The sequence below is a fragment of the Oryza brachyantha genome, chromosome 6 (genome assembly GCF_000231095.2).
Source record: "Oryza brachyantha chromosome 6, ObraRS2, whole genome shotgun sequence".
NCBI lineage: Eukaryota > Viridiplantae > Streptophyta > Magnoliopsida > Poales > Poaceae > Oryza > Oryza brachyantha.
In genome coordinates, this window is record NC_023168.2 from 10,476,855 (window position 1) to 10,495,436 (window position 18,582).

The window sequence follows — 18,582 nt, forward strand, 5'->3', positions numbered from 1 at the left end:
ACGGTGACGACGGCACGGGGGAGAGCTCGGCGGCGACAACCGGGCGATGAGCGCGAGTGCGGACGGGCGCGGGCGGCGGCAGCTTGACGACGGCCTCGGGAGGGCGACGACGACCGCAGCGGCGCTGGCGAGGAGGAGCTTCGCACGCGTCCGGCGACGGCGTGCGGCTCGGCGCCGGTCGACCGGGAAGGGGGAGAGAGAGGGGAGGAGGATGGAGGCGCTCACCGACGGCGGCGACGAAGCGGGGCAGTCGGCGAGATCGAGGCGGAGGTGGCGACGCGGGTAGGAGTGGAAGATCGGCGGTGGCGACGGAGATCGATTGGAGACGGTGAGGAGACCGGGCGCGACGGCGACCGGGCGGCGAAGGAATGCACGGTGCTGGGGAGGCTCCCTAGCGGCGAGGAGGGCGGCAGCTAGTCAGCGACAGCGAGGTGGAGGCGGTGACGCAGCTGGACGACGACGACCAGCGGCTGGCGGCGAGATTGAACGGTGGCGGCGAACGGCGACAGCGCGGCGGCGAGTCGAGCGGAGACGGAAAGTGGGCGACGGCGAGGCGGCGGCTCGGGATTTATAGGGTGGCGGTGCCGGCTAGGGCGGGGCGGAGGTTGGAGACCGAGTCGGGCGCGACGCGGTCTCGGCGGCGGCCGTTGCGGCGGCGGCGGTTGCGGCGGCGGCGCGGCCGCGCGGGCTGGCGAGGAGGCGGTCGCTGACAGGTGGGCCCCACCTGTCAGTGGCACGAGGGAGGAGGGAGGCGGTGCGGACTCGCGGCGCGGGCGAGCGAGCGAGCTGGGCCGGGCGGCGACCCAGGCGAGGCGCGAGCGGGGAGGAGGAGAGAGCGGCCGGTCAGCTGGGCCGGCCGAGGGGAAATGGGCCGGCTCGGCTGGGCCGGCCCGGGAAGGAAGGAAAAGAAAAGAAAAAAGGAAAAAGAAAAGGAAGGGAGGAAAATTGGACTTCGGCCCAATTTGAGAAGGAAGGGAAAAAGAAAGGAAAAAGGAGGGAAAAAGGAAAACCCCACTTTTGCCGAATTTTAAATTAATTTGTTTGATCAGATATTATTCTTCTGCAATTTGAATTTAAATCCAGTTAGTCAATTTGCGAGCCTCGATTTAACTGAGTTAATTTCTTTAGAGGGATTCTTCCTGAGTTAATTAAGCCGATTGTTGTTTACGGATTTCTTGTTACGATTTTAGGCTTAGGACAAAACTCCGGGTGTGACAAACCTACCCCCCTTAAACGGAATGTCGACCCCGAGATTCGGAGGCACTGGCGAAGAGGTGCGGATGGGCGGCCTTGGGCTCATCTTCTCTTTCCCATGTCGCTTCTTCTTCTGAGTGGTGACTCCACTGAACTCTGCAGAATCTGATCACACGATTCCGAGTCTTTCTTTCACTTGTTTCTAGAATCCGTGCTGGTTTCTCCACATACATTAGATCTTCCTGTAAATCGATGTGCTCGGAATTGGTCTGTTCTTCAGGCACACGTAGGCACTTCTTGAGCTGCGACACATGGAACACGTCATGGATTCCAGCCATGTTAGCAGAGAGCTCTAACTAATACGCAACTTCTCCCCTGCGTTCCACTATCCGGTATGGTCCCACAAAACGTGGTGCCAACTTTCCTTTGGTCTGAAACCGGTGTACTCCTCGCAAAGGTGTGACGCGGAGGTACACGTAGTCTCCTGTCTCGAAGGCTAAGTCCCTTCGACGATTATCCGCATAACTCTTCTGTCTGGTTTGTGCCGTTTTCAACCTTTCACGGATTATTCTGACTTTTCCTTCCGCCTGGCTTAAAATTTCAGTCCCAAAAACCTGACGTTCTCCTGTTTGATCCCAGAAGAGGGGTGTACGACACTTTCGCCCATACAATGCTTCAAAAGGTGCCATCTGCAAACTGGCTTGATAACTGTTGTTGTATGAGAACTTTGCATACGGTAGATTCTTATCCCAAGTTCCACCAAAGTCGAGAGCGCAAGCTCTGAGCATATCTTCAAGAATCTGATTTACCCTCTCTGTCTGACCATCTGTCTGTGGATGATAAGCCGTACTGAAGTTCAGTCGGGTTCCCAATTCTTCCTGTAGCTTCTGCCAAAACTTTGAAGTAAACTGACTTCCTCGATCAGAAATGATCTTCTTTGGTACTCCATGTAGACACATGATCCTAGCCAAGTAAATCTCAGCTAATCTTTTTCCCGAGTAGGTAGTGTGAACTGGTATAAAATGAGCAACCTTTGTTAATGGATCAACAATTACCCAAATCGAGTCATGACCGGCAGCAGTCCTTGGTAAACCAGTGATGAAATCCATCCCGATTTCTTCCCATTTCCATTCTGGAATCTGGAGAGGTTGCAACAGTCCTGCTGGCCTTTGGTGTTCTGCTTTGACTCGTTGACAAACATCGCACAAGGCGACATATTCTGCAATTTCTCTCTTCATACTAACCCACCAAAACTTTTCTTTGAGATCCTGATACATCTTAGTACTCCCGGGGTGAATAGAGTACTGGGTTTGATGAGCTTCTTGGAGTATCAATTCCTTTAACTCCTTGTTGTCTGGTACACACAACCTGTTTCCCATCCAGATTGTTCCATGTTCATCTTCTGAAAAATCTCGAGCTTTACCAACTCACATATTTTTCTTTAGCTCAGCTATCTCCGGATCATTTGCTTGGGATTGGCGAACTTGATCCACCAAAGTGGGTTGCGCTTCTAGGGCTGCCACAAAACCCTCTTCGACTGAACCCAAATTTAGTCGTTCGAACTCCTGTTGTAACTGTTCACACACTTCCGTTGATACCGCAACATTGCAGTAATTCTTCCGGCTCAAAGCATCTGCAACTACATTTGCTTTGCCTGGATGGTAATGGATACTCAAATCATAATCCATGATCAATTCCAACCATCTTCGCTGGCGGAGGTTCAAATCCGGTTGTGTAAAGATATACTTTAAACTCTTATGATCCGTATACACTTCACACTTGTTACCGATTAAGTAGTGTCGCCAAATTTTTAAGGCATGCACTACAGCTGCTAGTTCCAAATCATGAGTCGGGTAGTTACTCTCATGTGGTCTTAACTGGCGAGAGGCGTAAGCAACCACCTTTCCGTCTTGCATTAGCACACATCCAAGTCCTGATCTGGATGCATCACAGTAAACCTGGAAGTCTTTCATCTGATCTGGCAAACCAACACGGGTGCCGAAACCAACCGTTGTTTGAGCTCTTCAAAACTCTTATCACACTCTTTTGACCATTTGAACTTCTCTTCCTTTTTCAACAACTGAGTCATTGGCTTGGCTATCTTTGAAAAATTCTCAATGAACCGGCGGTAATAGCCCGCAAGTCCTAAGAAACTTCTGACCTGGGAAACCGTCTTAGGCGGGGTCCACTTGATCACTGACTCCACATTACTGGGGTCCACTGCTACACCTTGCGCACTGATCACATGGCCAAGGAACTTCACTTCGTGCAGCCAGAAATCACACTTGCTGAACTTGGCATACAATTGATGTTCTCTTAGCTTCTCTAGCACAACCCGCAAATGTTGCTCGTGCTCTTCTTCTGACTTGGAGTAGATAAGAATGTCATCGATGAAGACAACCACAAACTTATCCAGGTATTCCATGAACACCTTATTCATGAGATTCATGAAAAATGCCGGGGCATTAGTAAGTCCAAACGACATTACTGTACACTCATACAAGCCGTAGCGAGTAGTGAATGCCGTCTTGGGAATATCTTCTTCCCGAATTCTCAACTGGTGATACCCTGATCTCAAATCGATCTTGGAGAAAACTTTGGCTCCCTTCAACTGATCAAACAGATCATCAATCCTTGGCAGAGGATACTTATTCTTGATGGTAACATCGTTCAAAGCACGATAGTCCACACACATTCTCTTAGTTTTGTCCTTCTTCTCAACAAAAATAACCGGGGCACCCCAAGGCGAGGTACTCGGTCGGATGTAACCTTTCTGGAGCTGTTCATCCACTTGCTTCTTCACTTCTGCCATCTCATTAGCTGCCATCCTGTAGGGTCTCTTATCGATCGGCGCGGTTCCTGGTACCAAGTCGATACGGAACTCGATCTCTCTTTCTGGCGGCATTGTTGTGAGATCATCTGGAAACACCTCCGGATACTCACAAACCACTGGTATGTCTTCCAACTTCTTCGGATCTTTGACTGTTTCTGAGGGTTGCTCTTTGGCTTCCATCTGATTCAAACAAGTCCTGATTGACACTGACTCCGGCGACTGATAAGTCACCACTTTACCACCTTCACTGGTCTAGGTGACTGTACGCTTGGCACAATCAATCATTCCTTGATGTTTGGTGAGCCAGTCCATTCCCAAAATGACATCTAGGTCTTTGGATTCGAGAAGGATGAGATTGGCTAGAAAGGGTGTCCCTTGGATTTCTATGGGCACATCAGGGCTATAAAGGTCCGAAAACATACTATGCCCTGGAGTACTAAGCCGCATCGGGTTTCTTAACTTTTCCCTTCTTAACCCAAGCATTCCCACAAACTTTCTTGAAATAAAAGAGTGTGTAACACCAGAATCAAAAAGTACTGTAGCAGGTACGGAGTTGACAGGAAACGTACCCAGTATTACTTCTGGCGCAGCCTGTGCTTCTTCTCTAGTGACGTGATTCACACGAGCTTGCACAAACCTCTGCCCGCTGCGCTTCGGCTTCGGGCACTTGTCGGCAAAGTGACCTGGGTCGCCACAGTTGTAGCACACCCCAGGCTTTGCACCTGCATCCTTCCTGGCTGGAGGAGGTTGAGCTGTCGGTGGAGGAGCGTTCTGTTGTCCGGGAGCTGGTGCAGGGAGAGCACGCTGAGGTGGAGCACGTTGGGACGAGCCACTGGAGAAGTTGTTGGGGTTGTAGGGATGATGCTGGCGGACAATAAAGGTCGATTGCCCGTGCTGCTGATTCGGAGGGTGGGGACTGGTGTGGAATCGGGGCTTCTGAGGAGGCGGCTGGTTGGACCTGAACTGCGAAGCCTTCCTCTTCTTATCCATCTGGAGGTGCTGGTCCTCTTGACGGATGGCCTTGTCCACTAGTCTTTCAAAGTCAGCACAGTCGCCCGAAAGCAACTGCTTCTTCAATTCGTCATCCAAACCTCCGAGGAATTTTTCTTGTCTTTCGGCGTCAGTGCGAACGTCCTCGGGAGCATATCGCGCTAGGCGATTAAACTCATGAAGGTACTCTGTCACTGTCTTGGTACCTTGCTGCAAAGCGCGGAACTCACGCTTCTTCTGTGTGACTATCCCATCAGGGATATGGGCCTTGCGGAAGTTAAGACAGAACTCCGCCCAAGTCACTTCCGTGGTAGCGGTGCGGGTAACCAGGAAATTATCCCACCAAGCAGAGGCGGGACCCATCAATTGATGTGCGGCGAAAGAGACTTTCTCTTGGTAAGTGCACTGCAGTAGATTGAGCTTCTTCTCGATAGCATGGAGCCAATCACTTGCCTCCATGGGGTTGGTAGTGCTTGAAAAGGTCGGGGGACGCACACGGAGAAACTCTGGTAACTTGGACTGCACTGGGGGTGGTCCATGCTGTTGCTGGTTGTTCTGATTCTGATTCAAGAGCTGCTGTAGCACTTGCTGGTGTTGCTGCTGTTGCTGTTGCATCTGCTGCATCATCCAAGAGAGCATCTATGTTTGGCTAGCAAGAATCTGGGCGAGTGACGGGTTCTCTGGTGGAGGCGGTGGGGGCGGTCCTCCGGTGCTGGACTGGTCGGTGTCGCGGTTGCCGTGGCGGGTGTTCACCATCTGCAGGAGCGGGAGGGAACAGAAAGAGAAAGAAGAAAAAGAAACGACTAAGCAAACAGGGGCTTTATTTAATTAGTGAACTGTAATTGTCTTGCTTAGGAAAAACACTTAAAAACCACACAACTCCTGGCGGTACAACCATAACCCCACTACTGCTATGGTTCACCACTAGCCCCAAGCGAAGCAAACCTAACACACCAAAACTAGCACACAACGACTAAAACGAAGCTAAAGGCAACGCCTAGGGCACGAAAGGAGAGCGACGGTCGACGACAGGGGACGGATCTTCTTCCTCATCTTCAGAGCGGCTCCTAGAGTTACTGGGGAGACCATCTTCACTCTCACCAGAAGCGGACTCACTGCTGCTAGAGACAGCGACGATGCCGTTGCAGTTCCTTGCGGCGTTGAAAGGGGAGACTCCTTCCTCGGGCACTGGGGTCGGAGAAGTTGGCACCATCTGCATCAGAGGTCTTGGTTCGTCCGGGGCATCGGGGTAAGACTGAACTCTGGGCGGCCCACGGGTTCGCTTCCTTGCTGTGGTACGAAGCCTTGCACCACCGGGCTCTGGGAGTCCTTTGAGCCTGGCGTTCTCCTTCTTCAATCGGTCGATCTCATCCTGCAGACGGACGATCTGAGTGAGCTTGGCGTCATTCAAGGCCTTGGACGCTTCGTGGAGATCGTGATGCATCTGGTCAAGGCCCTGCAGCACCGTGCACATCCTACCGAAGGTAGGGTCTTGCTCACTCCGGGCAGACCGAAACCTACTGACCATGGAACTGGGTCCACGACCAGGGTGATACCGGTAAGCCGAATGCCGAAACATCAGGTCGTGCCTGGCCCTGAGTGTTGTTATCAGACTGTAAGCAGCTTCCTGGCAGGCATGCTCATGCGTGCCTCCGGCTCCTTCTGCTTCCAAGTTAGGGAGGAAACCAGGGATTCCATGTAGCTCCAATCTGACTCGGTGGGGAAACTCGCCTTCAAGAGGATGGATCGTAGTGTACTCCGGCTCATAGGGGTATCCTACCGTGAACGAGACTCTTGCCAACTCTGCCACGAATCCAGCCATTCCGTTTCCACGATGGTACAAAGGATGGTCAGCCATCTAAAGAACACAAGGATTTGGAATCAATAGATGCAAAATTTTATTTCAAGATAAATAAATCATAAAAGAAACAAAGTAAATAAAGTTTTACCCGCAAATCGATTTACTCACGCTTTTTGACCAAAGGGGTTTTATCTTTTTAAATCACTCACACTTTTGAAAAACACTAACCCATTTTCAAAACACTCTAACTTTCGCAAACTATGCACAAACATGAAAAGCAGAGGGCTCTTAGGGTTTCCATTGTGTATTAAATTCCCTGTCCAGGACCAGCCAGGGTACACAAAAAGACAATGTTGATTACATAACCAGCGTTCTTAGAAACAACTGAAAATTACACTTATTCTAGTGGAAATGCAGCGGAAAGAAAAAGGTAGACTAGCTCCAGCGGGTACGGCTCCAGTCCACAGGCAACGCTTCGACGGTGGAACAGCTCACTCCTGAGAGGCACCTCCATCGGACTCGACTTCAAGCTCTGGGGTGGGAAAGTTAAGCAAGGCTGAGTACAAACCACCGTACTCAACAAGTAACACGGACAAGGGGGAAATAAATGAGGCATTGGGATTAACAAGGACAGGCTAAGGTTAGTTGCAATAAAGCAGCAGTTAAACAAATAACATAGATTAAAAGAAATACAGGTAATTAAATATAGTAAAGGAAAGGTAAATAGCAGTTGTAAAATACCACAACACTGTCCAACGTTACACCACGTTGCAACAGGCCCAACCACAACTCAACGTTACACCACGTTGCAGTAGTCCCGAGTGATGACCATTTTATTCAAGTTATTTAAGGTTCACTAATCATAGTGAGGCTGAGAGCTCGCCCGTAACCGTGGGCACGGCTATCCGAATAGTTTATACTCTGATCAGAGGTGTACTACTGTACCCACAAGACACGACTCCACTACAGTTGAACGTGCGCCGACATACCACCATGGTATACCGGAAAGGAGACCGTGATAGGACCCGTTACACAACCCTCCCTATTTAATCGTACCACACTTCAGGTTTCACCCCCTCCTTTACACCAAGTCGGGCAGTCCCCTCTTGTGCCTTGGCAGATCCGGAAGCAGCAGAGGCATTCGTTACACCACGATTGCCCGTCCATACTCCATCACACCTACCCTTGCCACGGTACGTCAAATAGTTCGAAGTCATGCTTCAAGTCCCACCTTACCCATTTCGGCATGTGGTTATCACTTAATTACTTCCAGGGTTTCCCGTGAACCGGTCCTTAATTGCCATGGGTGTGACTCTCAAAACCATGCACCCACAGCCCGCCATTATCAATATTTTAGTTGACATTAACCCGAACCGGGTAGTGAATCAATATATCGGCATTTCAGGACTAAGCATGATTAATTGTGATCCCAATGAGCTATTTGTTCTAAGCAGGGCTAAGCATTGACCTAAGCCTAACTCTAATCAATTTACCCCTGGTCCAGCATGGATAAAGTCGGATAAACAACGGCTTAATAATAAGGTTTACCCGAAGAAAATGAATACAGTAAATACTTTAATTAAAACAATGCATATTTGAATTAATAAAACAGGGAATTTGCAATAATGGGTTCAATATGATCAAAGATGAGTGCCACTTGCCTTGCTCTGGTCCCTGGGGAACTTCGGCGACGAACTCGAAGTAAACCGGCTCTTCGGCGGGGTCCGAATCTAAGCGACAAGGCACAAAAATAAATAAAACAGGCACAAACTCTACTGAAACAGCAAAAGAAACTATTTTTAATGGATTCTTGACAATTTTATGAATTTAATGAAATTTGAATGGACCTAAACGGAGACTAGATGAATTACTTATGAATTTTAGAAGTTTTCTGGGTTTTTAGCTAAACAGAAAAAGTCCTAAATCAATTATTGCGCAATTAATGGGGCTGCTGACATCAGCGAGGAGAGAGGAGGCTGACGGCTGACAGGTGGGGACCACCTGTCGGTGAGAGAGAGGAGGAGGAAGAGACTGACACGCGGGCCCGGGGAGGAGAGAGAGGAAGGGAGGGCGCGGTGGCGACTGACGGATGGGGCCCGCTCGTCAGCGAGGCTGCAACAGAGGGGGAGGGGAGAGCGCGGCCGGCGGCGGGAGCTGCGGGCGGCGCGGCGGCGGCGGCGCACGGCGATGGCGACGATGGCGCGACGGCGACGACGGCGCGACGATGACAACTGGCGTCCGGCGGCAGCGCGTGGCGCGGGACCGAGCGCGGCGCACGGCGACGACGGCACGGGGGAGAGCTCGGCGGCGACAACCGGGCGACGAGCGCGAGTGCGGACGGGCGCGGGCGGCGGCGGCTTGACGACGGCCTCGGGAGGGCGACGACGACCGCAGCGGCGCTGGCGAGGAGGAGCTTCGCACGCGTCCGGCGACGGCGTGCGGCTCGGCGGCGGTCGGCCGGGAAGGGGGAGAGAGAGGGGAGGAGGATGGAGGCGCTCACCGACGGCGGCGACGAAGCGGGGGAGTCGGCGAGATCGAGGCGGAGGTGGCGACGCGGGTAGGAGCGGAAGATCGGCGGTGGCGACGGAGATCGATTGGAGACGGTGAGGAGACCGGGCGTGACGGCGACCGGGCGGCGAAGGAATGCGCGGCGCTGGGGAGGCTCCCTGGCGGCGACGAGGGCGCAGCTAGTCGGCGACAGCAAGGCGGAGGCGGTGACGCAGCTGGCGGTGAGATTGAACGGTGGCGGCGAACGGCGACAGCGCGGCGGCGAGTCGAGCGGAGACGGAAAGTGGGCGACGGCGAGGCGGCGGCTCGGGATTTATAGGGTGGCGGCACCGGCTAGGGCGGGGCGGAGGTTGGAGACCGTGTCGGGTGCGACGCGGTCTCGGCGGCGGCCGTTGCGGCGGCGGCGGTTGTGGCGGCGGCGCGGACGCGCGGGCTGGCGAGGAGGCGGTCGCTGACAGGTGGGCCCCACCTGTCAGTGGCACGAGGGAGGAGGGAGCCGGCGCGGACTCGCGGCGCGGGCGGGCGAGCGAGCTGGGCCGGGCGGCGGCCCAGGCGGGGCGCGCGCGGGGAGGAGGAGAGAGCAGCCGGTCGGCTGGGCTGGCCGAGGGGAAATGGGCCGGCTCGGCTGGGCCGGTCCGGGAAGGAAGGAAAAGAAAAAGAAAAAGGAAAAAGAAAAGGAAGGGAGGAAAATTGGACTTCGGCCCAATTTGAGAAGGAAGGGAAAAAGAAAGGAAAAAGGAGGGAAAAAGGAAAACCCCACTTTTGCCGAATTTTAAATTAATTTGTTTGATCAGATTTTATTCTTCTGCAATTTGAATTTAAATCCAGTTAGTCAATTTGCGAGCCTCGATTTAACTGAGTTAATTTCTTTAGAGGGATTCTTCCTAAGTTAATTAAGCCGATTGTTGTTTACGGATTTCTTGTTACGATTTTAGGCTTAGGACAAAACTCCAGGTGTGACAGTACACAAACTTTCGAGCATGAATGCTACACATGATTTCCATCCACAACTTCGCCATTCAAACAATGTCAACCATGATTAGACTACTAACTTCGGGATAGCTACACAAATCGTGTACCACATGGTTTACAGTTCGTGCTCGAACACTAGTTCGGTACCCAAACTTTCGTGGATGAATGGTACACATGGTTTGCATTAATAACTTCGCCATTCATACAAAGTCAACCAATATTCGACTACTAAGTTCGGGATAACTACACAAGTCGTGTATTGAGTTGGTTTGCACTTTGGGCTCGAACACAACATCGGTACCAAAACTTTCGAGCATCAATGGTACACATGGTTGACATTAACAACTTCACCATTCATACAAAGTCAACCAAGATTCGACATCTAACATTGGGATAGCTACACAAATCGTATATCCACTTGGTCTACACTTCCTGCCCGAACACAACTTCGGTACACAAACTTTCGAGCATGAATGCTACACATGGTTTCCATCAACAACTTCGCCATTCAAACAATGTCAACCATGATTAGACTACTAACTTCGGGATAGCTACACAAATCGTGTACCACAAGGTTTACACTTCCTGCTCGAACACAACTTCGGTACCCAAACTTTCGAGCATGAATGGAACACATGGTTTCCATCAACAACTTCACCATTCATACATAGTCAACCAAGATTCAACTTCTAACTTTGGGATAACTACACAAATATTTTATCCACTTGGCTTACACTTCGTGCTTGAACACAACTTCGGTACCCAAACTTTCGAGGATGAATGGTACACATGGTTTGCATTAACAGCTTCGCCATTCATACAAAGTCAACTAAGATTCGACTTCTAACTCTAGGATACCTACACAAATCGTGTATCCACTTGGTTTACACTTCCTGCTCGAACACAATTTCGGTACCCAAACTTTCGAGCATGAATGGAACACATGGTTTCCATCAACAACTTCACCATTCATACATAGTCAACCAAGATTCGACTTCTAACTTTGGGATACCTACACAAATCGTGTATCCACTTGGTTTACACTTCGTGCTCGAACACAACTTCGGTACCCAAACTTTCGAGCATGAATGCTCCACATGGCTTCCATCAACAACTTCGCCATTCATACAATATCAACCAAGATACGACTACTAACTTCGGGACAGCTACACAAATTGTGTACCCACTTGGTTTACACTTCGTGCTCGAACACAAATTCAGTACCCAAACTTTCGAGCATGAATGCTACACATGCTTTCCATCAACAACTTCGCCATTCATATAAAGTCAACCAAAATTTGACTTCTAACTTCGGGATAAGTACACAAATAATGTATCCACTTGGTTTACACTTCGTCCTTGAACGCAACTTCGGTTTCAAAACTTTCGAGCATGATTGCAACATATGGTTTCCATCAACAACTTCGCCATTCATACAAAGTCAACTAAGATTCGACTTCTATCTTTGGGATAACTACACAAATCGTGTATCCATTTGGTTTACACTTCGTGATCGAACACAACTTCGGTACCCAAACTTTCGAATATGAAGGGTACACATGGTTTGCATTAACAACTTCGCCATTCATATAATGTCAACCAAAGTTCGACTACTAACTTCAGGATACCTACACAAATCGTGTTTCGACTTGGTTTGCACTTCGGGCTCGAACACAACTTCGGTACCAAAACTTTCGAGCATCAATGGTACACATGGTTTGCATCAACAACTTCACCATTGATAAAAAGTCAACCAAGATTCGACTTCTAACATTGGGATAACTACACAAATCGTGTATCCACTTGGTTTACACTTCGTGCTCGAACACAACTTCGATACACAAACATTCGAGCATGAATGCTACACATGGTTTCCATCAACAACTTCGCCATTCAAACAATGTCAACCATCATTAGACTACTAACTTCGGGATAGCTACACAAATCGCGTAATGACTTGGTTTGCACTTCGGGCTCGAACACAACTTCGGTACCAAAACTTTCGAGGATGAATGGTGCACATGGTTTGCATGAACAACTTCGGCATTCATATAATGTCAACCAAGATTCGACTAGTAACTTTGGGATAGCTACACAAATCGTGTATCCACTTGGTTTACACATCGTGCTCGAACACAACTTCGGTACCCAAACATTCGAGGATGAATGGTAAACATGGTTTCCATCAACAACTTCGCCATTCATATAATGTCAACCAAGATTCGACCAGTAACTTTGGGATAGCTACACAAATTGTGTACCCACTTAGTTTACACTTCGTGCTCGAACACAACTTCGGTACCCAAACTTTCGAGGATGAATGGTACACATGGTTTGTATGTTTGTATTAACAACTTCGCCCTTCATACAATCTCAACCAAGATACGACTACTAACTTCGGGACGACTACACAAATCGTGTACCCACTTGGTTTACACTTCGTGCTTGAACACAACTTCAGTACCCAAACTTTCGAGCGTCAATGGTACACATGGTTTCCATCAACAACTTCGCCATTCATGTAAAGTCAACCAAAATTTGACTTCTAACTTCGGGATAAGTACACAAATCGTGTATCCACTTGGTTTACACTTCGTCCTTGAATGCAACTTCGGTACCGAAACTTTCGAGCATGAATGCTACAAATGGTTTCCATCAACAACTTCGCCATTCATACAAAGTCAACTAAGATTCGACTTCTAACTTTGGGATAACTACACAAATCGTGTATCCATTTGGTTTACACTTCGTGCTCGAACACAACTTCGGTACCCAAACTTTCGAGGATGAATGGTACACATGGTTTGCATTAACAACTTCGCCATTCATATAATGTCAACCAAGATTCGACTAGTAACTTTGGGATAGCTACACAAATCGTGTATCCACTTGGTTTACACTTCGTGCTCGAACACAACTTCGGTACCCAAACATTCGAGGATGAATGGTAAACATGGTTTCCATCAACAACTTCGCCATTCATATAATGTCAACCAAGATTCGACTAGTAACTTTGGGATAGCTACACAAATTGTGTACCCACTTAGTTTACACTTCGTGCTCGAACACAGCTTCGGTACCCAAACTTTCGAGGATGAATGATACACATGGTTTGTATGTTTGTATTAACAACTTCGCCATTCATACAATCTCAACCAAGATACGACTACTAACTTCGGGACGACTACACAAATCGTGTACCCACTTGGTTTACACTTCGTGCTTGAACACAACTTCAGTACCCAAACTTTCGAGCGTCAATGGTACACATGGTTTCCATCAACAACTTAGCCATTCATATAAAGTCAACCAAAATTTGACTTCTAACTTCGGGATAAGTACACAAATCGTGTATCCACTTGGTTTACACTTCGTCCTTGAATGCAACTTCGGTACCCAAACTTTCGAGCATGAATGCTACATATGGTTTCCATCAACAACTTCGCCATTCATACAAAGTCAACTAAGATTCGACTTCTAACTTTGGGATAACTACACAAATCGTGTATCCATTTGGTTTACACTTCGTGCTCGAACACAACTTCGGTACCCAAACTTTCGAGGATGAATGGTACACATGGTTTGCATTAACAACTTCGCCATTCATATAATGTCAACCAAAATTCGACTACTAACTTCAGGATACCTATACAAATCGTGTTTCGACTTGGTTTGCACTTCGGGCTCGAACACAACTTCGGTACCAAAACATTCGAGCATGAATTCTACACATGGTTTCCATCAACTACTTCGCCATTCATAGAAAGTCAACCAAGATTCGACTTCTAACTTTGGGATAACTACACAAATCGTGTATCCACTTGGTTTACACTTTGTGCTCGAACACAACTTCGGTACCCAAACTTTCGAGAATGAATGCTACACATGGTTTCCATCAACAACTTCGCCATTGATACAATGTCAACCAAGATAAGACTACTAACTTTGGGATAGCTACACAAATTGTGTACCCACTTGGTTTACCCTTCGTGCTCGAACACAACTACGGTACCCAAACTTTCGAGCATGAATGGTACACATGGTTTGCATCAAGAACTTCGCCATTCACACAAAGTCTTTCAAGATTCGACTTCTAACTTCAGGATAACTACACAAGTATTGTATCCACTTGGTTTACACTTCGTGCTCGAATACAAGTTCGGCACCCAAACTTCCGAGGACGAATGATACACATGGTTTCTATCAACAACTTCGCCATTCATACAAAGTCAACCAAGATTCGACTTCTAACTTTAGGATAACTACACAAATATTGTATCCACTTGTACACTTCGTGCTCGAACACAACTTCGGTAGCCAAACTTTCGAGCATGAATGGTACACATGGTTTCCATCAACAACTTCGTCATTCATACAAAGTCAACCAAGATTCGACTTCTAACTTCGGGATAACTACACAAATATTATATCCACTTGGTTTACACTTTGTTCTCGAACACAACTTCTGTACCCAAACTTTCGAAGATAAATGGTTTGCATTAACAACTTCGCCATTCATACAAAGTCAACCAATATTCGACTACTAACTTTAGGATACCTACACAAATCGTGTATCGACTTGGTTTGCACTTCGTGCTCGAACACAACTACGGTACCAAAACTTTCGAGCATCAATGGTACACATGGTTTGCATCAAGAACTTCGCCATGCATTCAAAGTCAACCAAGATTCGACTTCTAACTTTGGGATAACTACACAAATCGTGTATCCACTTGGTTTACACTTCGTGCTCGAACACAACTTCGGTACCCAAACATTCGAGCATGAATGCTACACATGGTTTCCACTAACAACTTCGCCATTCATACAAAGTCAACCATGATTAGACTACTAACTTCGGGATAACTACACAAATCGTGTATCGACTTGGTTTGCACTTCGTGCTTGAAGAAAACTTCGGTACCAAAACTTTCGAGCGTCAATGGTACCCATGGTTTGCATCAAGAACTTCGGCATTCATACAAAGTCAACCAACATTCGACTTCTAACTTTGGGATAACTACACAAATCGTGTATCCACTTGGTTTACACTTCGTGCTCGAACACAAATTCGGTACCCAAACTTTCGAGAATGAATGCTACACATGGGTTCCATCAACAACTTCGCCATTGATACAATGTCAACCAAGATACAACTATTAACCTTGGGATAGCTACACAAATTGTGTACCCACTTGGTTTACCCTTCGTGCTCGAACACAACTTCGGTACCCAAACATTCGAGCATGAATGGTACACATGGTTTCCATGAACAACTTCGCCATTCACACAAAGTCAACCAAGATTCGACTTCTAACTTCAGGATAACTACACAAATGTTGTATCCACTTGTACGCTTCGTGCTCGAACACAACTTCGGTACCCAAACTTTCGAGGATGAATGGTACACGTGGTTTGCATTAACAACTTCACCGTTCATACGAAGTGAACCAAGATTCGAGTTCTAACTTTGGGATAACTACAGAAATCGTGTACCCACTTGGTTTACACTTCGTGCTGGAACACAAGTTCGGTACGCAAACTTTTGAGGATGAATGGTACACATGTTTTGCATCAACAACTTCGCCATTCCTACGAAGTCAACCAAGATTCGACTTCTTACTCCGGGATAACTACACAAATATTGTATCCACCTGGTTTAAACTTCGTGTTCGAACACAACATCGGTACCCTAACTTTCGAGAATGAATGGTCACATTGTTTCCATCGACAACTTCGCTATTCATACAAAGTCAACCAAAATTCGAGTACTAAGTTTGCGATAAATACACAAATCGTGTATCCACTTGGCTTACACTTCGTGCTCGAACACAACTTCGGTACCCTAACTTTCGAGGATGTATGGTACACATGGTTTGCATCGACAACTTCGCTATTCATACAAAGTCAACCAATATTCGACACCTAACTTCGGGATAACTACACAAATCGTGTATCGACTTGGTTTGCACTTCATGCTCGAACACAACTTCGATACCAAAACTTTCGAGCATCAATGTTACACATGGCTTGCATCAACAACTTCGCTATTCATACAAAGTTATCCAAGATTCGACTACTAACTTCGGGATAGCTACACAAATAGTGTACCCACATGGTTTACACTCCGTGCTCGAACAAAACTTCGGTACGCAAACTTTCGAGCATGAATGGCACACATGGTTTCCATCAACAACTTTGCCTTTCATACAAATTCAACCAATATTCGACTGCTAACTTAGGGATAACTAGACAAATTGCGTATCCACTTGGTTCGTGCTCGAACACAACTTCGGTAGCCAAACCTTCGAGGATGAATGGTACACGTGGTTTCCATCAACAACTTCGCCATTCATACAAATTAAACCAATATTCGACTACTAACTTGGGGATAACTACACAAATCGTGTATCGACTTGGTTTGCACTTCGTGCTCGAACACAACGTCGGTACCAAAACATTCTAGCATCAATGGTACACATGGTTTGCATCAACAACATCACCATTCATACAAAGTCAACCAAGATTCGAGTTCTAACTTGGAGATAACTACACAAATCGTGTACCCACGTGGTTTACGCTTCGTGCTCGAACACAACTTCGGTACGCAAACTTTCGAGGATGAATGGTACACATGGTTTGCATCAACAACTTCGCCATTCATACAAAGTCAACCAAGATTCGACTTCTAACTTTTGGATAGCTACACAAATCGTGTATCCACTTGGTTTACACTTCGTGCGCGAACACAACTTGGTACACACACTTTCGAGGACGAATGGTACACATGGTTTGCATTAACAACTTCGCAATTCATACAAAGTCACCCAAGATTCAACTTCTAACTTTCGGATAGCTACACAAATCGAGTATCCACTTGGTTTACCCTTCGTGGTCAAACACAACTTCGGTACCCAAACGTTCGAGGATGAATGGTACACATGGTTTCCATCAACAACTTCGCCATTCATACAATGTCAACCAAGATTCGACTACTAACTTCGGGATAGCTACACAAATTATGTACCCAATTGGTTTACACTCTGTGCTCGAACACAACTTCGGTACGCAATCTTTTGTGCATGAATGGTACACATGGTTTGCATTAACAACTTCGCCATTCATACAATGTCAACCAAGATTCGACTACTAACTTTGGGATAACTAGACAAATCGCGTATCCACTTAGTTTGCACTTCGTGCTCAAACACAACGTCGGTACCAAAACATTCGAGCATCAATGGTACACATGGTTCGCATCAACAACATCACCATTCATACAAAGTCAACCTAGATTCGACTTCTAACTTTGGGATAACTACACAAATCGTCTACCCACGTGGTTTACACTTTGTACTCGAACACAACTTCGGTACGCAAACTTTCGAGGATGAATGGTACACTTGGTTTGCATCAACAACTTGGCCATTCATACAAAGTCAACCAAGATTCGACTTCTAACTTTTGGATAGCTACACAAATCGTGTACCCACCAGGTTTACAATTCGTGCTCGAACACAACTTCGGTACCCAAACTTTCGAGGATGAATGGTACACATGGTTTGCGTCAACAACTTCGCCATTCATATAAAGTCAACCAAGATTCGACTTCTAACTTTTGGATAGCTACACAAGTCGTGTATCCACTAGGTTTACACTTAGTGCTCGAACACAACTTCGGTACCCAAACATTCGAGGATGAATGGTACACTTGGTTTGCATCAACAACTTCGCCATTCATACAAAGTCACCCAAGATTGAACTTCTAAATTTGGGATAGCTACACAAATCGAGTATCCAGTTGCTTTACCCTTCGTGCTCGAACACAACTTCGGTACCCAAACGGTCGAGGATGAATGGTACACATGGTTTCTATCAACAACTTTGCCATTCATACAAAGTCAGCCAAGATTCGATTTCTAACTTTGTGATAAATACACAAATCGTGTATCCACTTAATTTACACTTCGTGCTCGAACACAACTTTGGTACCCAAACGTTCGAGCATGAATGGTACACATGGTTTCCATCAACAACTTCGCCATTCATACAAAGTCAACCAAAATTCGTCTTCTAACTTCGGGATAACTACACAAATATTGTATCCACTTGGTTTACACCTCGTGCTTGAACGCAACTTCGGTTTCAAAACTTTCGAGCATGAATGCTACACATGGTTTCCATCAACGACTTTGCCATTCATACAATGTCATCAAAGATTTGACTACTAACTTCGGGATAGCTACACAAATTGTGTACCCAGTTGGATTACTCTTCGTGCTCG